This window comes from Phocoena sinus, chromosome 10 (assembly GCF_008692025.1).
Source record: "Phocoena sinus isolate mPhoSin1 chromosome 10, mPhoSin1.pri, whole genome shotgun sequence".
Taxonomy (NCBI): domain Eukaryota; kingdom Metazoa; phylum Chordata; class Mammalia; order Artiodactyla; family Phocoenidae; genus Phocoena; species Phocoena sinus.
Window position 1 is genome coordinate 51,126,795 of NC_045772.1, and position 26,776 is coordinate 51,153,570.

Sequence of the window (26,776 nt, forward strand, 5' to 3'; positions counted from 1 at the left end):
TAGTTTGTTCAGAATTCCCCTTTAAAAGCCAGTCATAAATGATGAGTGATTCTGTGTAGGGAGGGAGGCAAGATGAAATCCCCACCCAGCCTCTTGAAAAAGGATTGAGATTATTGGAAAGCCCACTCGTGCTGGGTGGCACTTACCCCATTTCCATGCCGGATTGGGAGTGTTTTAGTCAGAGAGCTCCCTACGGATTCAAAATTAGGAGAGTGCTGAGTAACCTGTGATGGAGCTTTCTATTACTTTTTATGTAAAAATTTAGCCATTTTTAGCTCTATGCTCTGCTACCCATACCTTGAGAGGACTCGGGCATCTGAAGACTGATCAGACTTTCCCTTGGGTCCCAGGATAAAGGAGGCTCTCCTGTTCCCGCCTGCATCTCCCTCCATCTTCTCCCTCCCACCCATGTTTCCTGTACTTTATCAAGGGCTACTAACTTTACTGATCCTACTTAGGTTGCAGGCATTACCTGGAGAAAACAATAAGTGAGGAAACCGAATGAACTTGCAAAGAAGAGGTGTGGGCTTTGTCCTCCAAATGGATTGGTTTTCTGGACCACACACCGTGAATGCAATCAGTCGGTGGGTCTGCTTTTCATGCCACTTAAGCTGGGGGACTGGGTTGTTGTGTGCTTTGAAAAGCTACAGGAGTCTTGTTGGCATTCAGATAGTTTTGCTGTGTGAATCCCAAAGTGCAAAAAGTCCTTGAAGGGATTTATTTTCCCCTTTCTCCTTTTTTCCTCTTTTTATTCTTATTCTTTTTTTTCTTTTTTTTTTTTTTTCTTTCTTTCTAAGGCATCTCTGTTTGCTTTGGCAGTTGTATAAGTCTAAGTGAAAGGTGGGTGGAGGCATTCAGGGAAGGAAGCGTGTGGAGGGAGAAAATGGGAATGCGGTGAGGCCGGCTGCCACCCTGTTTTGTTTTGCTGGAAGACCTGAATAAGCATCAGATGAATGTTTTGGAAGAGGCTGTTCCGTAGGACCCTCTCTCTCTCCCTCTCTTCTCATTCTCTGTGGTGGGAGATGAGGCAGGCAGGGCCTGAGAGAGGCAATAGGATCTTCCTGGTAGACTCACCAAGACTGCAGAGGTTGCTCCCAGACCAAACAGTTCCAAAGCATTGCCAGCACCATGGCCAATGGTGGGATTGTTTGACTACTTTCCTTGGTCTGTCTTGCAGTATCCCGTTTTCTAGTGCTCAGCTTACGTGGTGGTTTCTAGAAAGATACTCCTCTATTGCCAAGCCATGACGTGTTAATTATTTAATAATGAAAACAAATACCCGTACTGCATCCAGCTCTTTCCTGCCTCGTGGCGTTTAGGCATGCTGTCACGCGCTGTTCCCTCTGCTTGGAACTTTTTCACCTATTATCTCCCCAATCCCCTTCCCCGGGGAAATTTCCATTCATCTTCCGTATTTTCTGTTCAAGTCTCAGCTTAAATATCCTCTCAGTGAAGTCTTCCTTGATTCCTCTAGGCTGGGCAAGTACCACCTTGACACCCCTCTTGTGTGATGTCTCTCTCCTTGAGAGCATGCATGCATCTTGATTGTAATTTGTTAACTGTTTGGGCAATTACTTGTTTATCGCTAGGATTCCCTGCTGGACTGCAAGATCCTGAGCGCGGGACTGTGTCTGGTTCACCACCATATCCCCAGAGCCTGACGTAGATGCTTTGTGAAAATTTGTAGAATGAGTGAAGAACCAGTGAGTGCTTGGATGACCACTAGATGGGTGCTGCTGGAGTGGGAGGTGATTGCTACCATGTATTGGAGACCGATAAGCTGTTAGCTCCAAAAGAAACAGCAATAATGCTCGTGGTTATGCAGAACAGTTAAAAGCCAGCTTAAGTATAATCATGGGACATTCAATTAAAAATAAAAGATAACCAGGAGGAGAGTGTGTAATGATCACTGTATTTTTGCAATAATGCGTCTTCCCAATCCTAGGAATTTTCAGAGTTCCTCATCCTTTTTCTTTCCGGCGTCCTTTCCCTTCAGTTCGAATAATACATGCATACTTAGTGAATTTGCATGTTAGGAAACTAGATGCCTACCTTGAAATGCATTCACTTCACTTATTCATTTAAATACATGTTGAGTATTCATAACATAGGTCACAATTGCTAATGGGTGACACTGGGTAAAACAATTAACCTCTGTGTGCCTCAGTTTCCTTAAATGTAAAATAGGGTTCTAAGGATTAAATGGAGTAATACTTGGAGTGAAGTTTTTAGCACAGTGCTTGGCATACAGTAAGCCTTCAGCCATGTTAGTGATTACCTTTCTTTCGATGTGTCAGGAGCCGTGTCAAACTCTGGCCATCCAAAGATTAAAAAGAGGTGGTCGGGCTTCCCTGGTGGCGCAGTGGTTGAGAGTCCGCCTGCCGATGCAGGGGACACGGGTTCGCACCCCGGTCCGGGAAGATCCCACATGCCGCGGAGTGGCTGAGCCCGTGAGCCGTGGCCGCTGAGCCTGCGCGTCCGGAGCCTGTGCTCCGCAACGGGAGAGGCCACAGCAGTGAGAGGCCCGCGTACCGCAAAAAAAAAAAAAGAGGTGGTCCTCGCTCTCTTGAGTTCATGGCTTGTGAGTGATTGGCACTGTGATGCTCAAGAGTGCCTTTCCTTATCTACAACCTGCCAAGTTCATAAAATGAGCACCAGTGGGAGTTTCTCATTGCACTCACTCTGCGTGATGGCTCCCAGCTTTTCCATTATTTTGGCAGGAGCTGCCGTTATGTTCAGCGTGCCTCATCCCCAGAAGAATTGGTTTTTCTTCTTCTGTGGGCAAGAGCCACCTGAAGTCCTCCTCTCTATACCCCAGGGCATTTGAGTGGCAGGGCAGATGTTGGCCATCTGCTGTTGCGCTCAGATTATGTGGAGCTTGGGTGCTGCTGGACACATACATGGTGGAAGGTTTAGCGAAAATTGTTCACAATCTGTGAAGCATGTGAATTATATTCCTGTGACATTTAAAAAATTCTTGGCAGAGGGAGAAGTGTTGAGTGAAAGGTAATAATCCACTGTTACCTTCCCCTTCATTTGGCTGCTGTAAGAGCTGTTGGAAAGGCCTTTGAGAAATCGGTTGAATTGGATTCGTCATTGTGCTTCCCGTTCATTAGATAACCTCCTCATTCTTCTGTACCATTTTCCACTGACTGCGTGCGATTAAAAAAATACTTTTTCCACAGGCATGCAATTGATGTTTGCTCCCCAAGAGATTCACTTCTTAACATAGTGGGTTCTAAGTGAAATTGAGAACAAGTTTTGGCCATTACTTTTATAGGTGAAAATGTCTCACAAGTGACTGCTGTTTCATTAAAAACGTAATCTCAGCCTTGTGGGAGGTTCGTTTTTGTTTGTGGCAAAGTTTGGGTGATAGTATAGAAGTCTCCCCTCATATTTCCTAGAGACTTTCACCCAGATGTAAGAGAAAACTCCCCAACTGCATAACTCAGAACCAAGAAAGCATCTGCATATAATTTCTAATTTTTCAAAAACAATGCTCACAATACTGTTTGGCAATTCTTCTTTCTTCCTTCTTGACTTCTCTTTTATTTATATTTTCACACTGACTGTATTGGTGAATACAGTTAATACTTCTAATTTATTATGTTCTAGGCATTGCTCTAAGAACTTTACATGGAATAACTTTATTGACACCTTACAACAGCTTTGTGATAGAGTAGTAGTATTATTGTCCTTATCTACAGACAAGGAATCAGAGGCAGAAAGAACTAAAATAAGTAGGTCACCCGAGGTCACGAGAGAGTGGACAGGGGAGCTGGGATCTGAACCCAAGCAGTCTGGCTCCAGAGCCCTTAACTGCTATGTTCCACTGCCATTCAGGTCCTAGTCTGTGCAAAGTGAACCACAGAGAGGACCTGCATAGCTCAAAGGACTGTAGTTATTGGAGATCCTTGCAAGGCAACCAGTGGCCTTTGGGTCTCGGTGTTGGAGAGCAGTCTGCCCACTTGCCCTTCACTAGAGGACATTGATTGCTTTGCTGCTTAAAGTAATAACCTTTGGAGATCAATTCAATCTTTATGAAAAACAAGTTGTTCCCGGGATAAAATAATAAGAAACCTTTCTTTTCGGTGATGGTTCCATTGAAGAAAATCATCCTTAGTTATAGTTAAAACATATAATCTCTTTTTTGGCTTTCAAATATGGACCTTGTAAACGAAACCAGACAGATGTGTGCATCTTTCTTCTTTCTCTGATTGGTATTATTTTAAAGTATTAGATGTCTTAAGTTTTGTTTTCAATATTAAATATTGCTTCTAAGAGGAAACATAAGAATAAAAATGATTTATATGATGAGTCCACTCAGGCTGAGGCTAGAATTAGCCAATTCTAATTGTCTTTTCATGTCTTTTCATGTCTGTTTGTCTTCTCACATTTGTTTGTTTGAATGAATTCCATTTCTTATACTCCTGTTTGGTCCAGTAGGATGATGGTTTAGACATAGACCGACCTTACTGACTGCAACATCTGTTTTCAGAAATCTCAGCACTTCTCACCTTTAGTTGGAAGCTGCTAAGTTCTACCCCAAGAACGAGGTACACTTTGAAAAGTTAGGGTGAAGAGTTTACCAGGCCCTCTTAAACGTTCATATCTTTTATGCCTTCCTGAACAGAGCTCTGGGGATAGAGCAATGTGGTCTCGGCTATTAAAGATAGTGGGCCAGGAACACCTGGTCACAATAAATATAGGCTCCTTCTTTCAGCCTCCTCTGTGGTCTTAAAATGAATCTACAAATCTTAAAATCTGTCATTTCCAGGATTATGATAATCCCAGGTAATGAGACATTTTCACAAGTCTCACATTGTAAATCTGATGCTTGCTTATTTAAAAGGCCATATCAAAAGGAGACTGAGTTTTGTTAATTGTGCAGTTTCCTGGATTTAATTCATACGCACACCAGATAGACTGAAAAATTAAGAATATTTACAAGATATCTAATTATAAAATCATTAAAGCAAATGAATTCATTGAACGTTATTTTAAGCAATTGTCCACCACACTGGAAGCAGTTAAGCAAATTCCTGCAGTGTAGAAATTAATTTGGGCAAGCCCAAATATCTATGGGCTTCAGCAAGTCTAAAATCTTCTTTCCAAATAACATTTATTGGGATGTTTCTAATTACAAAAGTTGTTCATGCTTATTTTAGAAAACTTGAGGGGAATAAAGAAGAAAACAGAACCATCTTCGATCTTACTCATGCCTGAAATCTTGACATCCAAGAAGAAACCAATTGTGTGTTCTGTTGAGGGTCCTTTTTCAAAGCGACTATATTTTGAACTGAATATGCACTTGAATTCAAAATACGAATGAGAATATCTGATGGTAGAACCAATAACAATGGCTCTACACCCTATTTTCTAATGGTTGGGCAGCTCAGCTTAAGATACATTTTCCTTATTCTTTTTCTAAATTACTTTTTCCAATTGTGAAAGTAACACCTTAATTATGGAAAATTTGGAGAACATTAAAAAAAAAAAATCACTCTTAATGATCCCTACTTCTCCTGAAGACAAGCACTGATGTTGGTATATATTCCTCTAGCCCCAAATCTTTTTTTCTCACATTAGCAGGTGCTTTCTTAGAAATGGATTGGCTCAGTAAGGCAGGCAAATTTAACAATGTTAGACAACCTGGGCCAGGGTTGTGTAGACTAGAACGGTGTAAGGGGAGAGTTTCCAACCACTGTGCTCTCTGGGCAGAAATTTATGTGTGGGGTGCCTGGGAAGGGAAACAAAAATGATCTGATCCATAAAAGTGAATTCAAATGTATTGGAGGTCAAATGACCTGTCTATCTGTAGCTCAGATTTGCTCCAGGGCTTCTTTCCCTTTTATTTATTTATTTATTTTTTGGGGTACGCGGGCCTTTCACTGTTGTGGCCTCTCCCGTTGCGGAGCACAGGCTCCAGACGTGCAGGCTCAGCGGCCATGGCTTACGGGCCCAGCCACTCCGCGGCACGTGGGATCTTCCCGGACCGGGACTCCAGGGCTTCTTTGGTGGAGAGAAGTGGTACCTTCACCTTATTCCAACTCATCCTCCACCACAATGTGATTTTCATTCCCCTATCGCCTTGTGAAAATAACCAGCCCCGCCTAATAGAATTGGGCACATGGTAGGTCCTATATAAATGCTTATTGAGTGCAACTAAAGAAAACCAAATTTATAATCTGGACTGCAGTGTCACTTAAGAATATCAAATTGTTTTCATGAAAGAACGATAATTGAACTTAGTTAAGGGATATATCTTTTAAGTGAATGTGGATATGACTTAATATGCACTGGATGAGGTGACGATGATGACTATGACAGTGGAAAAGGAGGAAAACGTGAAGGCCAGGAAGAATTATTCATTTAATAAAGCATTATGCTTATCTCAATGAATATATATATATATATACATATGTATATATACACACACACACACGTGTCTCTAAGTGTATATGTACAAATGAAATTTTTTACAAAAATGTCTTGGCTGTGGTGCCGGTAGGCTTATTTTTAGAAAAAAGAAGAGGAATTGAAAGTGCCATAAAACAGAGAATGTCAGTTGCCAAGAAATATGTTCAAGAAATAAAAAACCATAATGAGAAAAATGCTACGTTTATACATTAGCAGGAATCTTATTTGTGCTTCCATGAATTTTAAAGTTGCATTGATTTGACTCAACAAATTTCATTAGCATCCCATTTCACTTAGAATTTAATGATATGCAAATGATCTATCTGAAATGAAGGCCGGAAACACACATACTTGGAGATTTTTTTTTTATTCCTTGGAAAATTCCTTTAATGTTTAGAAAGTGTCAACTGTGGATACTGTCTACTCAGCATAGAAAATAGAATCAGTGAATGTTCCCTCTGCTTCAACAGATGCTCTTTATAATCTCTGAGATCCTAAGACTCAGAGGGTCTGTGTTTCTGAAAGGTTGGCCCAAAGACCACCTATGTCAGAATCACCTGGGCACTGATTAACATACAGATTCCTGGGCCTCACCCCAGATCTACTGAAAGAGAATATTTAGGTATGGCGCCCCAGAAATCCAGGTGACGTTTATGCATACCAGAGTTTGAAAACCCGGTGTAGGGTAAATATTAGGAGGTATTTGTTTAAAGATTTAGGCAAGTCCAGACGGGAAGCGATGGAATGGAAGACACTGGTTCTTCTACCAGTAGGGGTCACTCACTCTTTAGTCTTGAATTTGGTTCCAACAGGCTAAGAGATAACAAAATCCACATGCTGAGAGTGAACTGATATTCAACAGAGGAGAAAATCAGGAGGTTTCTTCTCCAATGGATTAATCAGTTTTTCAGGCATTGAAATAACGATAATAATGATAAATGCCATCTTTTGATTACTTCTTTGCATTCAGCACTTTCCACATGCAACTGTAAGGGATCTCATTTGATCCTCTCAATAATTCAGTGACATAGGCACATCTTTATTTTATTGATGGGGCCCCTGAGGCTCAGAGAGATTAAATAACTTGGACTGGGTCTTCCTTCTAGTAAATTGAGGAGATGGTATCTCTGCTTTCAGAATCTGGGACCTTAGCCCCCAAATCACAATGCTTTCACAACTTTTCTAAATCTCAGTTTTGAGGGCACCTCACAGGGAAAGAGCTTTAATTGAAGTGTCTTCCCCCCCTCTTCCATACTTACCTTGGATCCAGCTTGAGCAGTTGGTGTCACACCTACCATGGTGGGACCCAGAAGCCCTGTTAAAACCACAAGCAGAGAGAATTCAGCTCTGGCTATTGTCATTCCCTATTGCTTTCCAGCTCCAGGGATTCACTATTCTTTCAAATCATGATATAGAGAAAGATCTAAGTGCCCATTGTGGGTGAAGATACATTGCTAAGTTTAAAAAAATCTGTAAGGCTGCTGAGAATGTTCTGTTTCTTGATCCAGTGCTTGCTACATGGATAAATCCAGTTTGTGATAATTCAGCAAACTGTACACTCATGAAATATGCACTTTTCTTATGTCTATTACATATAGTTTAAAAAAAATAAAGCTGTAGTCTTATACTGAGTTAAAAAAATAAAGCTGGGGGCTTCCCTGGTGGCGCAGTGGTTGAGAGTCTGCCTGCCGATGCAGGGGTTCGTGCCCCGGTCTGGGAGGATCCCACATGCCGCGGAGCGGCTAGGCCTGTGAGCCATGGCCGCTGAGCCTGTGCGTCCGGAGCCTGTGCTCCACAACGGGAGAGGCCACAACAGAGAGGCCCGCGTACCACAAAAAAAATAAAGCTGTAGTCTTGTAACTTAGCTGCTGAAACTTGTCTCCTCTCTGCCATCTTCCTCTCGTTCCCACTCCCCCTTTCATTTCCAAATCAATAAACAGTTCTCTAGTGAGAAAATGGTAAGGTAATTATTCCAACAACTGCATATAGAATTGTTTGTTAGACCAAAGACTCAGAGTAGGAGTTCACCCCGGTGAGGGAAATGGTCTGTTTCCTTGTTGAATCCTTTTCATGTCTTGGTTTCAATAATCTTAAATGTTTAGCATATTTTTCTATTATGTTAACACATTGTGTACTGACTAGGCAGACTCAAAGCATCTTGAATGTGCTTTAAAATTTTTGCTGAAGTAACCTCACAAGACTCCCACATTCTTTAGTTCTGCCTGTATTGAGAATCAGCAGTTACTTTTAAGTTTTAATAAGTTTCACATGTTTTGTACTGAAACTGTGTTTGGTTAATTCCAGCCTTTAATTAGTAGCCTCTGGATTGGTGTATACCAGACACGGGGATGTTATTAGTGTGAACTGAAAGCTATGTGTGTTACTCCATAACAGATCAAAACAAACCTTGTATGCTCTGACAGCATTAAACCCCACTGAGACCTGACCAGGATATGGTTTTCAGTTGTAAAAGAAAATTGTAATTCACAAGTCCTCGCCAGATGTCGTACCCCAATACCTCAACTTCATTACATCTACCCAGAGTAGATGGTCATATGAGGTTCAGCCAAAGGGACTTAGTTTGGTATTTTAATTATGTAAAAATTAGATTTATTCAGAATATTTAAAGTGGGCATATTGGTGCATCTTGGGATTTTTTGAGCTTTTTAATTTTTAAAAAACATTTAGAAAGTACATTCTTAGGGATGTAAATCATACTTTTTAATTTAGGAGGGAGTTTTGAAATCCTCATGTATAACAGAAGTTCTATCTGTTGACAATGTTAAAGAAGAAAATTTTCATCTGCAAAATGTAAAAAGAGGCTAAGGTAAAATAATGGGAAATAACTCTTTTAAGGAGTAAACAAATGAATTCTAAAATTTTCTTATCTCAAACCCAGGCTACACTGTGGATGTCACCACGTGAAAAATTACAAAACAAACAAACAAACAAAAAAATAACTTTACTAGGTTGACGGAGAGAAAAAGAGCCAATCAGTATTTTTAAAAACGAGTTTGATTGGCAGTGACCTCTGAAGTGTTGAAAGGTATTTGATAAAGTTCAAATACTGATGCACATGGTGAACTCCCGGACTTCTAGGCAATTTGCACACTCTTCCCTGATCAGTGTATTATCTGACTTTAGCAAAATACACATTTTGTAACTTACATTTTTCATATCCTTTTTTAAACTGTTAGATTTGTGAATGTTTTCTTTGGTTAGACAGTTGGTCTTATTCTAATACTTATTTCAATATAACATCAATATAAGCTCACAGTAATATATAATGCAGATGGTAGAGCATAGTAGTGGCTTTCATCTTACAGGCAAATCATATTTTATCTGGCTATAATTATAAAAAGTTATTCTTGAGGGAATGTTGTAGTAAGACTTTTTTTTCAATGAGAGTTTACTGTAGTAAAGGTCACTGTTAAATTCCAATGATTTAAAATGTAAATTATTGTATTATTTTTTTCCCTATAAAGGGGTAGCTACAGAAAGCAACCCCAAGGTATTCTAGTTATATACATAATTTGACACTAGGTTCCCTATTGACTAATTTGAAAGATACCATTATGTTTCTTTGCTTTTAGAAGCCCCTGATCGCCCATCATTGACGAAAGAGCAACATTTTAAAATGTGGTAGAAGGAAGTTCTTTTAAAGAAACTCCCCTCTCTCTTTTTACACATCTTGAACTTGTGAGGAACCAAATAATCACATTTTTGAGAAAGAGTGTTTTCTTTCATCAACACCAGGAGCAAAAGATTTTCTTTCTTTCTTCCTTTCTTTCCTTCTTTCTTTCTTTTTTTTTTTTTTAAGCTGGCTTTTAGGATCTCCAGTGCTAATTTGTGTGTGTGAACTAAGCAATAAAACCACACAGGCAAACCTGAACTAGGCTCTGAGGTTGGAGAATAAATTTGAACCTTCTTTGGAATTTTTCCTTTTGACTTGTTTTCCTTTCCAGATACAAACCACAGAAGTGGAATTTGTTGCTCTTCATGCTGTGTATAAATTGTTGTTGGCACCGACTTTTTGAATGATATTATCCTCTAAGCATCCTTCAGAGGGCTAAATTTTTACTCTTTCCTCTCCATTTTAAATGTAAAAATGTCAACTTCAAGAGCTAACAAGATCCAAAGGTCTCCTGGTTCATTATCTGTTCAGAGTTTTCATTAACAATTCATTTTAGAAAAATTTCCCCTTTTTCAGATTAAAACAGGTAGATAATGAGTTATTCCTTTTCTGTTGATGTTGTTTTTTGCCTACAATGAAAAAGATTTAAAATCATTATCTATAATTTAAAGAAATCTCCAGTCTTCGAAAGGTTATTAAGTAGACTAAGAAAAGTACATCTTATAATCAGTAAAGTCTTAACGTGTCATGAGAACCGATAAATATTTGATCCTTTTGGACTTTATTATTAGGCTTGTTAACGGTTACAATTGCTACTAAGTTTTTGTAAAAAAATTAAAATTGACGTGTTTTAATTCAAATGATCATTTTAGCAGCATAAAGAGATATAGTAATATCTCCTTATTTGTTGAGTGTATATGCATATATGTTTGTGTAGAGCAAACTTTCCATCACTTCTCTTTCTACCTATTATGGCAGAGCAATTATAGCAGAGGATTTGAAACCAGAAGAAGGCCTGCTTTCCAGTCTTCATTCTGCCTTTTGCTGGTTGGATGACTTTAGGTAAGTCCCTTAATTTCTTTGAGCCTCAATGTACTCAGCTCTAAAAAAGAGGGATTAATAACACCTACCTCAAGGATTGTTGTTAGAGATGGCAAATTCTAACATATGTAAAAACATTTTGTAAACTGTAAGGTGATATATAACCACGTTACCAACCAGGGATGAGTATCTGCTATAAGTAGCTCTCCAGTTAGCATGTTTATTACCTAAGACAATGGGGAGATAGTGGTTAAGAGACAAGTCTTTGGAATTAGACATTCCTGCGTTCAAAACTTGGCTCTGTGTGTTGTTAGCTCTAATAAACTTTGACAAATCTTCTTGATCCCTCAGACTCAGATTTCTCACCTATAAAAAAGGGGATAATAAACTTACCCCAAGGGGTTACCAAGAGGATTAAATTTGGTAATATTTCCATTGAACACTTAGTATAGTGCCTGGCACTTGTAATGGCTCAGTACGTAGTAATATAATTTTACGATTTTGTCTTTGCCCACGGTAGTCACTGTAAGTTCTCCTTGAGTAATTACAATCATTACTTTTAAAAAAAGTGACATGTCAAGGATTTGTAGCTGATAGTATCTGTGCAAATGAAATAACTCAGTAAACATTTGCTGAGTGAATATATGTAACCTTAACCAATATGGAATTTTTAAAAGGTACTTTGCATTATCTAGCAAATGCTTAGCCTTTTAAAAATATTTTTGTAAGACAGCTATCAATCAAGGCGCATAGCTACATAAGTTTCCAATGATTATTTCACCACAAAACTTCAAACAAAGATACTTATAACTGTCCTCTGTTCAAGGACTTTAGCCTAAGATAGGTCTTTAGTCACAACGTAATTATCTTTATACAGTGCTCTCCCTTGCTAATAACGTCAAACCCCTACACTTGCTATACGGACTTTTCCTAGTGCTCGAGAAATTCAGCAGAATTATAGTCGAATAGTTTTATTGGTTTTTGAATAATACATTTTGAAGCTACGCTGATAGGATCTTATAAATTCACTAACCGGGGTTGGGGTGGGGGGGAGAAATAACAGTAGCTGAAAGAGCGGAATCACACAACCAATTGTGGGCATAAAAGTCAACAAACAGTGAAAATAGCCAAACGGTAAACAACAGAGAAAGAGTTATTGAAAGCACGGCTAATACACATATTAAGCAACCAGGCTCTGGAATTTAGACTACAAATGGTTGTTTGAAGAAGCTCTTTTTGTGAGACTGACAAAAAACGAGGACGCGACTTATTGCTGTTTATCTGGTCTTCCCACTGGTGTTGCTCAGGTCTTCTATCACATGCTTGAGAATTTAGGAACAGACGCTACCATTATTTGACAGAAAAAGAAGGGGAGACGGGAGAGCAGTTAGGGGTGTCTGGGAGACTGCAGGCTGGGGGCCGGGGGGAGAAGATGCTGGCAGCAGATGTCATGAGCTGAAGCGGTCTGGTGTCTGACTCAGCTCTCCGTGCAAAGCCCCCTACAAACACTGCCCCACTTCTCAACCTTTTTCAGGAAGTTTTCTCTTGATCGGTAGACCCCCGGGAGACTCCCAAATCATGCCATTTCGGCTTTGAGCTTGCTTCGCCTTTTGCCTGGAAAAGTCCTCATCCTCCATTGGGGACCTTCTGTTCTTTCAGAGCCGCTCAAACATCACTTCCTCCATAAAGCCTCCCCTCCCCCGGGCACACCCACATGCACCCCACGTGGTAGTGTGGCTGATCTACAGGCACTGGTCGTATATTGTATATTGTCAACCAGTATCCACCTCACTGTGCTGTGATCAGTGGTTTACTCACCTCTCTCCCACTGTACTCTCAAGTCTGGCTCGTGTTGGATTCCTTTACGTTCAACCCACAGCATAGCGCCTGGCAGATAGAAGGCCCCAATGTAATCTAAAATAATGGAATATAAATGTAAATGAAGCCATTTTTATTTGCATTTTAGTTATATAATGTCTTAATAAGAGAGCTCAAGTACAGTGAATAACCCTGTAGGAAATTCTAAACCTGAACATTGATTGGGAGATTAAAAAATTAATTTTCAAATGTAAAGGAATGACTTAGAGTGGCATTATTAGGTGCTTCTTGAAAAAAAAAAGTTTTCTCAGGATTCAAAAAGTTAAAGAAATATGGGGTTCAGCAAAATTAAAAATAACATATCTTTAAACTCCAGGTTTTACCAGAGCCTAGTTTATTGTGTTTTGTTTCCTTGCCTAAATTTTAAATTCCTTAGAGAGTATTTTTATTTCTCTTTTCCAACAAGTAGGCACTCTGCTTGGTATGTAGTTAATGCTCAGTAAATGCCTAGTTGACATTACACACACACACACACACACACACACACACACTCTTCACCACCACACACAAATACCCCACATCTTGAAACCCAGTGGGAAGCCTGGCACTATTTTTGGTTAAGAAACGTATAAGAAGTTATTGGCTTTTAATTGAATTAACAAATATATAGTTAATTCATGAATAAGAGAATACGTGTCTTAGTCAGTGAATGATTGAGAGTCCCCCCCAAATTCCTGGCAGCCCAGTGACTTCAATTAAAGAAAAAAACTTAAAGGGTATTTTCCCAGTATGGAACTTAGGCTTGTTTTTATTTTGTATTTGTGAAATCCTATAGCTGCTACTGTAACCCAAAAGCTGGTGTGAGGTGAATGTGCCTCTAGTTGCAGGAATGAGTTCAGCTGTGAGGACTTCTCCAGACAACCTGTTTTCTCTATCTTCCTGAGGAAGAGAGAGAGAGCAAATACAAGAATTTCTTCCTTGTAGGACTGACTTCCTCTGAGGCCCCAGAGAAGCCATTTGAATACTCTTCCTTAGTTCCTCCAGCTGTAAAATGGAACTGATAATGACTAATAATGCATTTCACAAGGTAAGTGTGAAGACTAAGTGGTCAGTGTTTCAAGGTGGTAGCCTCTGAGTACTGAAATATTTCTATAATGTGAAACTCTGTTGGACCTATTTCTTTTTCATGGCTGAGCAGTATTGTTTTCTATTAGATTGGGTTTTCAAATCTCCTAAGTTCATTTAAATACTCAACTCAAGTGATATGTAAGCAAGGTGATTTATTTCTATGTTAAGAATTCCATTTTGTGGCAAAGACATTTCTAGAAACAATGACACTTAGCATCAAGACAAACAATGTGAATTCCTATCCCAGCTACATTGCAATGTGGGCAGGTCCCCACATTTCTTTGCTCCTCTGTTTCCTTTTAGGTCCTAACTCAAAGTATCTGGTGCCTGACTAGGGGAGTGTGAGAAGTAAAGAGGTAACATATGGTGAAATGCTTTAAGCTCTGTGGTAAGGATGACAGAGAATATTATTCTACAGATGTGAAAACTGAGTCCCACAGAAACAAACAGGCTTGCCTTAAATCATGTGACAAGTGAGCATCAGGAACTACACTCGGTGCCCTGGATTACAACCGGTTATTTTGGCCTTATCGCTTCCTAAGGAATCAAGTCCCTACAGGGGTAGAGTTTTCTCTTGGAGGAACTGCCCTTCCCGCTTTGATAGAAGTCGGCTTTCTTTCACCTGTTGAGCTAGCTTTTGCCTTGCTCTAGAAATGGAGCTGTCTCTCTTCGCCTGCGGGACAGAAGAGGAGGCTGCTAGAGCTTCTTGCCAAGGAAAACAGCCTGGTTACAGTGTCCAGCTGAAGACTTATTACTGGCTGCCGAGAACCCCATTACGTAGAAATCAAATAAAGTCTTTAGAGGAGGCCAGAAAGGCAAAGAAATGCTGTTAAATCTTGAGACCTTTATGATGCAGAATAAGGGGAAAATATAGGGTGTAAATTGAGTTGTAATTCCAACCAAGTCAATGCAGTCAGTTGTGATGGCCAAACAACAGATACATAAAGGCTTAAGGACCCCAAATGTTACAGACTCTGGCTGCTACCCAAACACCCTTGCAGCTGAAACAAAAGAGTCTTGTATTCTTGCAGAGACAAAGCCTTAAAGACAAAGCAGCAGACCCTCTTGACTAAAAGGGTTTGCAATGGATATATTGCTAGTAATCTTAAACCTGCTAGGCAGAGACTGGGCAGGCTTGGAAGCAAGCAGGTTTTGTAGAGTGACGGGTTTTGTGTAATGCCTCACGTCTTCGTGGTACCCAATGACCCTGTTATTATGCCTGTGAGTACCGGTTGATGCAACACAATAGTATATGGACACAGGACTCCCTGGATGGGGAGTTTCTTTTCTAGAAACTGGCGTGATTTCTTCAACCCCTTCCTGCCGGTCCCACCTCTTTGGATCTGGGCTAAAAGGAGGAGGAAAGAAAAGCAAAAAATAACAGCTGGTATTTTTGATTGCTTATCGTACTCCAGGCCTGTGGTGAGCATACAATATCTCATTTGACTAACACAATATACCTGTGAAGTTTATGGTCCACATTTTTTAAGAAGAGAAAACAGGGGCTTAGATAGGTGAGACAGTGCAGGTGTTAAGAGCTTGTGGTCCCCTACTTCTGAGCTGCCTGACATTGGGCGAGTGACTTAATTACTGTCTCATCTATAAAGTGGTGTGAAAATAGTACTTACTACCATTATGATGATTAACTAAATTAATAGACACAAAACATTGAGAAGAGTACCCAGCACATAGTAGGTACTATGTAAATGTTACTTCTTTTTTTCGGCCGCGCCATGCAGTTTGCAGGATCTTAGTTCCGAAACCAGGAATCAAACCTGGGCCCCAGCAGTGAAAACGCGGAGTCCTAACCACTGGACCACCAGGGAATAGCCTTATTTTTATTACTGCCCAAGGTTTTAAGCACAACTATGAACAGCTGTGATAGCAGAACAGAGCCTAGAACTCAGGTCTCTCTGAAGCCTGAAGTGGCTTTTCCCTTAACCGTCTCACTCTATTGCCTATAGAAGAAGAGAAGTTGTAGCCAGGAAAGGCAGAAGCAATGCTCTGGAGCAGTTTCTAGCTGTTTAGCAATAGTGAAGCATCAGAAAGACAATTCCTTCCACACTCCACCCTCAGCCACTCTCACCACCACCAACTGTATTTATTTTATTTTTATTATTTCCAATTGCTCCCACTGACAGCCAAAAATAAGAGTAGCACAACATATTTACTTTTGTGCTGTCTCAATTTTGTCTCTATTCAGTGTTTTAAAGGCACAGGCATTTAGATGTTGAAAGGGGACTGTCTAACGTGATTTCCTTCACACAGCCCTTTGGACTTGGCTTCAGTTTGGATGAAACACACAGGAAAGCTCTCATCATCGGCTTGGACACATACTGCTTTCCTCACAGCCCTGCATGTTGTCTGCACAGGGAAAGGAGAATGTATTGTGTCCTCTTATGCTTGCAGCTGCCAGCCGTGCTCTGGTGGCAGCAAGGTCCTAGGCTCTCTGCAGATCATAGTCAGATTTCAAGTAGGATTTGAAGAGCCTGAATCTGTAACAGAGTAAATTGTAAAACTCAAGCTAGCAGTTTAGAGGAATAAAGCAGTTATTAGGCTTTTAATTTTAATAATGATGTTAAGTTTTTTAAAACTTAGGACCAAAACAAAGTACTCACATGGCTGTATTCAGGGGGTTTGCAAGTTCTAACCCGGGAAATCTGAATTGATTTGGTCCTGCTGGCAGGCTTTTCTGATGTCCAGTAGTGGGTGGGAAGCAGCGCCATGGAAGTCCCCTCTGTTAAAATGGTGCAGGCAGGTAGGGCCCTGCCTAGCAGCATGGGGACATCTTCTCTGGGGCCTGCAGCATCACAGCGTTCTCCTGCAAGTGGCCACTGCTTTGCCTCAGACTCCATAGGTTAGAGACCCAGAGAAGACCTCCCACTTGTTGGGTGGGAAACCAGGACTTAAAGGTTTGAGTTACTGAAGGGATTGATGCGTCAGTGGAGTCCAGGAACTTGGCCTTTGCCAGTGAGCACAGAGAGCACTAGAAGAAGCTACAGCACAGTCTCTGGAGGTGTTTAAACCCCATTTCCCCATCTGCCACCCCCCCCACCCCCTGCATATAGCAAATGTTCTCTGGCACATACCCAGGGGCTGTGTTATATTTCCACTTCAGAAGGAACTAGGCTATCTCCAGTGGCCACGGGGAGACCATGTCAGAGTATTTCAGCAGCTCTCTCTCGGGGGCGGGCTTCCCTCTGTCCTTGGATGGGTCTGTTCATCAGCAAATGAACAGCATGTGCTATTCAACATCTGGAAACACTGAGTCCACACTCCTGCCCAATGGGGAAATCCTTCTACACTCCTGACACTGAATATGCCCTGGGACAGGGCAGGCACTACTTTCAGGGTTTGATGGAAGAAATCATCTTTACGCTGGGTCAGAGGCTTCTTAAACAGAAAATGATAGAAATGTAAGATTGACCAGCTAATATTCTGGACTAATATCTGATTTGTCATTATGTTGGAGCTGGCTTCCCTTTCTGATGATTTTGTTAGCTCCTCCATATGGAGCTGGTGTCTGTGTGGAATGATTATGTGAATTTTCCTATTTTGTAATAAGCTTGATCAAAGAGTTTTGTTTGTTTGAGGGAAGTTGAAACTAATACCTAAATTAAACAAGAGTGTCATCTCTGCATTTTTCTTATGCTTAGTGTTTTCACTGCCAATCTTGCTGGGGATGGGGGAAAGCTATGATTGCTGGGTACTAGGAAAGCAGCTCCTTCCCCTATTTTTTCTTCTAGACGTATGAAAAGGCACTTTACGTGGTGAAAAGTGGGTAAGCTCACAGAAGCCTGTTCCCTGCTGGGTGATCAAGACTTGTCTCAGGTAAAATTGCTTTCTAGCAAACATTTTGCTTCATATTAAAGACCTACATATGGACACACACTTGTGCTCATTGGCTTCCTACCTTCCTAGATCTTTTAAGCACTCATCTCTGAGGTAGATGTTGGTGATTCCCATACTGAAAGAAAATGTTTTAAAATTGTTTTTCTTATCAATGGGTGATACATCATTCACCCATTTAGCCATGAACACAATGCTGCTAGTCAAAGTTCTTCTTTGTTCCAGGTTTTCTATGTTAACGTGGTCTGCGTAGTAAAATCCTTGCCAGTGAAGGGAGAGCCAGATTTGTGGCATGGCCCATAACACACATACGTTACTGAGACCACACACAGATCTAAAAGATAAAGGCACGCATTACTTTTGAGCAGTGACCCGTGTGCCAGAAATGAGGTTTCACCTACAAGAGACCAGAAGAATGTAAGAGTTTGGGTTCAGGGTATCAAGAGTTTCCTTTTCTGTTCTAGTCTTTTTTTTAAAAGGACAGTAGGACAACATTTTTTAACCCTTTCGATTGTCCTAGTCTCGCTATTTACAGCTGAAAAAGAAATAAAGAACATCTCCCTCCCACCAGTAACCTTTGCGAGGAGAGGAGTAACCTGATGCAGGGCTAAGATCTGTGGCTCTGGAGCCAGACTACTTGGCCTCATTTCTGAGTGATCCACTGTTTAACTATGGGCCTCAGTTTCCTGTAAAACGGGAATAATCACTGTACCTACCTCATGAGATTGTTGTGAGAATTAACCAAGATAATACAAGTAGAGTGCTCAGCGTGGTACCTAAACCCGAGGAAGGTTTCAACTGTTTGCTGTGAGTCCAGTAAAAATCTTGCCTTGATGCCATCAATATGCTCCAAAAATTAAATCGCATAAAATATGGGGTCAGTTTACTCCAACGTTAATAAATAATATACTTTCAGTCAATCTGTGCTGTTTCAAAAATCACCAAGAAGACTAGATACTACAGCTATCACTGAACTGTGAAGGTCCATGCAAAGGTCACCTCTTGAATGCATCCTCTTCCAGAAAATTAAAGCTTTACTCATCTGCTCACCTCCCAGACCCTTATAGGGTTGGGCTGTAGTATAGGTATAATGTGTCCGGACTGGTGTAACAGTAACAGGGGAGGAGAAACATTATGGAAGGCGTTACTTGTTATTACGGTGGATATCTCAGACCTGCTTTTAACCTTTCTAATAGGTGGCTTTAGACCTGGATGCACATTAGAATCACCCAAAGAGCTTTAAAGACATTGGGCCAAGCAAAATGTAGTCACTTGGGGCTTCTCTGGTGGCACAGTGGTTGAGAGTCTGCCTGCCGATGCAGGGGACACGGGTTCGTGCCCCGGTCCGGGAGGATCCCACATGCCGCGGAACAGCTGGGCCCGTGAGCCATGGCCGCTGAGCCTGCGCGTCCGGAGCCTGTGCTCCACAACGGGAGAGGCCACAGCAGTGAGAGGCCCACGTACCGCAAAAAAAAAAAAAAAAATGTAGTCACCCGGACTTGGGTTCAGATTCTGTCTCCATCATCTTTAGATATATAACATTTGACAGGCTATTAACCTCTTTCTTTTCTCATCTGTGAGATGGGGCTGTCGTAAGGGTTAAAGATAATGTGTTTAAAACTCTGAGCATGAATCTTGGCATGTGGTAGTTTATCAATAAATACAATTAGTTAATAACCTGTTTTCTCTAAAGAGCTCAGCCTGAAGTGTCCTCCACCTCCGCTAAGCTAAATTATAGAAACTTTGCCGTGAAAATGGTTAAGAACTGGTTAAGAGGGCCTCTTATTTTACAAATGAGACAACGAAAACACAAAAAAATTGCTCCAGGTTACACAGCTAATAATAGGCTAGAACTTGAACCCAGGTCTCCTAAATCTTTGTTCATGGTTTTTCTTCCTGTTCCACAGTTTTCAATCGCATATCTCTGAGGCCCCAAATTCTGGCCCTAGACCCCAGTTTCAGCTTCACGTTTTGACAGTCCCTTCCTGCATTTGGCTTTATGGTGCATCAACACCAAATTGTTACTTCCTGAAACTTGTGCTTGTTGTTTCTCACCTGTTTTCCTTGGCTTATGCGATCATTCTTGCCTGAAATGCTCTCCTTGTCTTTATTTTCTACCAACTACACTAGCTCCTGCTTCTGCTGTTGATTAGCTACTACAGCAGTTGCCATACCACCGTAAACATTTAGGAATCAGACAAAATGTCAGCTATTGGGCACCAAGACTTTATTCTTGTCAATGAGAAAGCAAATAAGGTGAGCTCTATGATTGCCAGAGCTTAGGGCTTGGAGAAAGTTTCCAAGCCACTTCTCAGGGTGGGGGAACAAAAGCAGAGCCCAGTGATCTCACTGAGTTGAGGAGGCAGACATCAAAATCTGGGAAGACCAAGGAGGCAAGAATTTGCAAGTCATACCGCCAGAAAGGAGGGCACTAAATGCAAAGGCGACTCTGGAGAGCTGCAAAGCTTACTCAAAGTGTTTGGCTGAATATTATCTGCACATGCATGTGAAGAAACTACCAAGACTAGGGAAAGAATGCACTGAGCTGAACCATACCTGGAGCCCACACAGAATTGGGAAGAGTTTCTGTCTCCCTAGCTCATGGGAAGAAACTTCAACATCCACAGGGCCTTGGGTGGAATTCTCAGAAGTGTCAAGCCTTAGAAGTGGGCTTACATTAGTCCTAGAATAAAAACTGCTGTGGGCCCACCATAAAAAGCTTGAAAGCTAGTCTCTGATGGATCAAACTGAGCTGCTATAAAATCCAATATTCTTTAAAGGAAGACAATAAAATCCAGCATCTAACAAAATAAAATTCACAATATGTGAAATTCAAAAAGTAATGACTAGACATATACCAAGAAGCATGAAAATATTGTTTGTAACAAGAGAAAAATTAATCAATAGAAACAAGTTGAGGAAGGACAAAGATAAAGGAATTAGTAGATAAGGACCTTGAGAATACTGTACAAAGCTTATTCTTATGCTGAAGGATGTAAAAAAGAAAACATAACATGATAAAAGGAGAAAGATATCAAAATGACCCAAATGTAACCTGTAGAGATGAAAATATTTGAAATTAAAAAGACTGGTTAGGATTAGCAGCATATTATATGATACAGAAGAAAAGATCACCAAACCTGAAGACATAGTAACAGAAACTATCCAAAAAGAAGCACAGTTTAAAAATAGATCGAAAACAGAACCAAAAACAAGTACACACACAACAGAGCCTCAGTGAACTCTGGGACCATATCAAGCCATGCAATATATGTGTGATGGAGTCCTAGAAATGTGGTGTTGGGGAAACAGAATGACTATTTGAAGAAGTAATGGCTAGGGGCTTCCCTGGTGGCGCAGTGGTTGAGAGTCCGCCTGCCGATGCAGGGGACGTGCGTTCGTGCCCCGGTCTGGGAAGATCCCACATGCCACGGAGCGGCTGGGCCTGAGCCGTGGCCGCTGAGCCTGCGCGTCCAGAGCCTGTGCCCTGCAATGGGAGAGGCCACAGCAGTGAGAGGCCCGCGCCCGGCAAAAAAAAAAAAAAAAAAAAAGAAGTAATGGCTAAAAATTATCCAAATTTTATGAAAAATATAAACCCACTGATCCAAGAACCTCAAAACAGAAGGAACATAAAGAAAGCCACACCCAGGCACATCATAATTAAATTTCTGAAACCAATGCCAAAGAGAAAATCTAAATAGCAACTAGCAGGTAAAAAAGATACCTGCTATAGAGGAACAAAAATAATAATCACAGCAGACTTCTCATCATAAGCCATGCAGGCCTAAAGGCAATAGACTGTTATCTTTTAAGTGCTGAAAGAAAAAATTCCCAACCTAGAATTCTATACCCAGGGAAGATATCTTTTAAAAATGAAGGCAAAATAAAAACCTTTTCAGGGCAATAAAAGGTAAGAGACTTTCACTGTAAGAAATGTTTTTTTTTAATAAATTTATTTATTTTATTTATTCATTTTTGGCTGCATTGGGTCCTCATTGTTGTGCATGGGCTTTCTCTAGTTGCAGAGAGTAGGGGTTACTCTTCGTTGCGGTGTGCTGGCTTCTCATTGCAGTGGCTTCTCTAGTTGCAGAGCATGGGCTCTAGGCACGCAGGCTTCAGCAGTTGTGGCACGTGGGCTCAGGAGTTGTGGCTCACGGACTTAGTTGCTCCACAGCATGTGGGATCTTTCTGGACCAGGGCTCGAACCCATGTCCCCTGCATTGGCAGGCAGATTCTTAACCACTGAACCACCAGGGAAGCCCAAGAAATGCCAAAATAAGTCCTTTCAGCAGAAGGAAAATAATATCAGATGGGAATTTGGATCTATAGAAAGAGGTAAAGAGCAACCCAAATGATAAATATGTGGGTAGATATAAAAAAACATGTTTTTTTCCTCATTTTCATCTCTTTCACACCTATCCATCCTTCTGGGGAGAAACCCTATACTTCTTTAGCAACTCTCCTTAGGTCAAACTCAACACCCTGTATGAGCCAGATTGATTAGGTAAGTGAGGGAAGCCTGTGAATGATGACAGGAAATAGTGGGGACAGTGATAAACTCAAGAACGTATGCCTCATCTAAAGGGAACATCTGTTACTCAGCTTTGGCTCATTTTTGTTGGGAGGAAATTGAGCACAACTCTTCCTTTATTTTAATGTAGTCAACTAATCAAACTCAACCCAAACTGAAAAGCCCTGTCTCTCCATATTATACTCATGGGCTATATTTAGCCTTTGGACCACCAGGATACAACTAGTATGTTAGCTATTCTTCACGTGTACTCTCAGAGTACTCGGTGGGTATCTCTGTTACACTTACTAAAATGTTTTGTTGATATATATATATGTCTTCCCAACTAGATTAGAACTGTTCATGGGAAAGAGCCATGTCTTATTTGTTTTATATTCCAAGTGATTAGCACACAGCCTGGTACAGGAAGCACTTCAGAAATGCTTATTAAAGTGGAGATCATTTTGATGTATTTTTTTCACAAATAAGCTCATACTATCTGCATCTCAGAGAACTGAGGAAAGTTTAGGAGTTAAGCACCTGACTAAAAGTTTGGTGCAGTACTCTGGGAATGCATCAGAATAATTTGGTTTACTTTCTTTCATTCAGTTGATAATTCTATGCTGTCCTTATTGTGGAAATGTTCTGTGACAAGCACAAATATGAGGATTAAAGCAATCTGGCATTTTGGTAGCTGCAGTCTTACTTCAATGCCTTTATCTTTGGACTAAAAAACAGAAACCACAAAGCTTGTCCCTCACCTTCTCCAGGAAACACCTCTCCTAAAGTAATTTCACAGAGATGCATTTGTTACTGGGCTAGTTTCTATCTAAGCATGAATGGAGGTATGGGTGGGAATCTCTCATTTTATTCCACCCCAGGTTTTCTTTTTAGCCCACCTCCTCTACCCACCCACCCAGCCTCCCTACACAGACACATTTCACCTCATCCTGCACACCTTGGTCTCACCATTAAAAAACCAAATTGACAATGAGCGTCATTTTTTGGAAGTTGTCCCAACACTCAGAGCAGTAAAAATAAAATATTAATAGTAGTCAACGCATTGAGTCCTTATTATGTGCCACGTAGATGATCTCATGTCATTTAATGCTCACAATAATCTCTGTTTCACAGATAAGAAGGCTGAAGCCCAAGGTTTCACAGCTCATATGTTCTGATATTGGGTTTTGTGTCCTCACTTGCTTCTCAAAGCATCATCACCTTCATGTCTGTTAGAAAGGTAGCATCTTGGGTCTCACTCAAGACCCACTGAGTCAGAATCTGCATTTTAGTATGATCCCAGGTGACTCGTATGTACGGTAAAGTTTGAGAAACACTGATCTACATGGCACCACTTCCTGCTGGGTACACACTTCCTGATAGTGCCCATGATCTCTGTGGCTGAAAGCTCCAGCATACTTCTTGGTGTGCCCAACTTTCTCTTCAGGAGTGATTTGAGCAGCAAGATTGTTGCTTGTAGAATCCCATTGTGTTGATATGAATACTCACCCCAAGAACTCTCCTTTCCTCCCATCCATCATCATGTTTCATTTTCCACTTTTGGACTTAGCTCAAAGATGTGAACAAGGAGGGCCAGGAGGCTTGCAGAGAAGTGGGTGGGCCACTGGGCTTGCTTGTGGCACTGATGCCCTAAACAGTGTATGGCCCCAACTTCTGAGTGACTCTGGAGGGCCACCTAACTAATAATTTCTCCCAGTGGCTGCTTCTGTCCCTGTGCAGGTCATAGGGAAGTGCTATGCATGGGAGGGCAGGGGAACCCTCACAGGAAACACCCCTCAAACGAGAAACTTGGCAGAACTAGAGGTATAGAAGCGGTTATGGGTACAAAGGTACATGGATGCTGATAACTTTATTAAAGCTTATTTTTACATCAGTACCACTCACAAGCAAAAGTCTAACCATTACATACACATGTTATTGGGTCCAAAACAGTGTGGAACTGACTTATTGTAAAAATGGGCTCTCAAAATACTATGTGAATCAAAGTTTTTGGGTGGTCAATGAAAAATGGTTTTTCCAGTTAAGGTGTTTCATACACATTTGCTTTGATATGGCACTGGTGACAAAGAATGCTTTTTATGACATTCTTCTAAGCACCATTATGATGTTAATAAATAAATAATTAATTTTCTTCTTTTCAAGAGCTAGGGTGTCTCCAACCTTTTTTTTTTTCCTCTTTTTTTTTTTTCCCCCCAAGCTTTTTGTTTGCCAGTTCTGTCTTAGGAAGCCTTTTGTCTTCATCACCAGCCATCTGTAGGGGTCTGAGTTAAGCAGAAGGGGCTGCTGTGGAGTGATGGGAGGAATTCTTTCCTCCTGAGATGTGGTTGAGGCAGAATGCTGGGACAGGGGCCAAGTTTCTTGCCAACAGTGTAGAGCATGAAACCGTAGGATACTCACTGATGTTGTTGTAACTTTGTTTTCCACATTAAGTGAGCATAAACACTTCATAGAAATAATGTCATTTTGTACAGATAGCATGGCATAGCCAACCAGAGCCCTGCCTCTGGACACTTATCCGTCTGGGTAGCAAAGGGACATTTTCACAGGGTTCTTGCATTAGCAAGACTAGGAAGTTATGGGAATATCTTTACCATAGAATCAAAGTGCTCCAAGGAGACTCTGTAAGATCATTTTATGTATTCTCTTCAAAGATAGGCAAACATCCAAATCTTTACAGAGATGAGAGGCAGTGAGGTATAATGAGAACAAGCTAGGCTGTAGGCTGTTCCAAATATTGGAATGAATTTTAGTCATATTACTTATTAACATGACTTCGAGGGAGTTGTCCACGCTCTCTGATTTTTAATTTTCTCATATTCAAAAATGAGGAAATAGGTGCTTTTGTACTTTCGATTGTAAGGCAGCGAAGCAATGGATTTAACGGGTGAGGGATCCTGTTTCCATATAAGTTTTGCTTTTTAGACACAGTATTTTAACGATTTAAATTCTAGCATCTCACCTATGTTCTTTAATTTTGTTTCTCTTCACAGCTGAACAAGTAGTAAGCCTGTTTAAGTGAGAATCTGGTGCGGTTAGAGATTTATCATTTTTAACTTTTCGTCCTCTTCTGGATTGTATTAAGTTTGTGATACTCCTTTTACTTACTAGTATCTTTTATTTTTCTATTTTTCACCCTTTTAATAGAAAATAATGATACATTGAAATAAAATATTCAAATAACTGCAGAAATATTGAACTTCGTTTGGATTGCTCTATTCACAGAAGTTACTTATTGGGGTAGTTGGTAGCTGGTAGCTGTTGCTACAAAGAACTTCCAAACCTCAGTGGCTTGGTTTATTTTTTTGCTCACATAGAGTCCAATGGAGCTGATCTTGCTTGAGCAGTTCTTCTCCAAGATGGGACTCAGGGTTCCTGGCATCTTCCCTGGGTGGCTCTGTCACCCATTAGGGCCTCCTTGGGAGGCCTCTGCTGAATCTGTTCTATTCAGCCAGCTGGTGTGCAAAGAGAAAGAATGAGGAGAATCTCATGGGTCTTTCTAAGGGCCTGTAAGTAGGTATATAATATCTGCTCATATTCCATTGGCCATAAATTGTCAAAAGATCCCACCTAGATGCAAGAGGAGTGAGAGATGTTGTTTTCGTCTTTGTTTTCCAAGAGGGAAACAGAATGGTTTTGGTGAACCCCTCACAGTGCCTCTGCCTGACAGCACTGCTGACCACACTGAATCATAGCTTCAGGCAGCCAGCAGGTGACCTCTCAAAAAGTTTATTCATCAACTGATGTACAAAACGGTGGTTTGGTTGTATAGTAGGCAGTTTATAGCCATCCACACATGGTATATGAGAGCTGAACGTATGAACGTTGTAGAATTGTCTGTATGTCTCTCTCTCAGAGTTACATCTACTTCTGAGTTGTTGCAAAGAGTCAGGGAGAGAGTTAAGTGACAGTGCCTGACACCAAGTTAGCACTGACCAGCGGTTCTCATGGTGCAGCACCCAGATCAGCATCATTGGCATCACCTTGGAACTTGGCAGAAATAAATGATTGGGTTTCACCCCAGACCTACTGAATCAGAAACTCTGGGGGTGGGGCCGACAGTCTGTGTTTTTACAAATCCTTCCAGGTGATTCTAATGCAATGAAGTTTGAGAACTACCAGCTGAGACGTCGGTTTTCTTTTTTTTTCAAGGAAGGGAAATATTCTTTTCGAAGAAAATAGATTCTTTCACAATCTCCTTTAGTAAACTTTTCTAGCGATGAATGGGTTCCAGCTACTCTGAAATTTCTTATAGGTTGCCAAACTTGATTCTTCTACATTTCATCATATTCATTTTGAATTGTCCTCAGAGAAAGAGTAAAACATCTGATCATCACTATTCCTGTACTTCTCCATCA

At 40.8% G+C, this 26,776-nt stretch overlaps 1 long non-coding RNA gene across 1 annotated transcript in view; it reads left to right on the top strand.

Moving 5' to 3' along the window:
* Window positions 1-17,873, top strand: part of LOC116761122 — a 31,395-nt gene extending 13,522 nt beyond the window's left edge. The window contains exons 2-4 of the long non-coding RNA XR_004351926.1: window positions 11,033-11,116; window positions 13,898-14,000; window positions 17,788-17,873. This is a non-coding gene — a long non-coding RNA (uncharacterized LOC116761122). The remainder of the gene's footprint in view (window positions 1-11,032; window positions 11,117-13,897; window positions 14,001-17,787) is intronic.
* The last annotated feature ends 8,903 nt before the right edge of the window (window positions 17,874-26,776 follow it).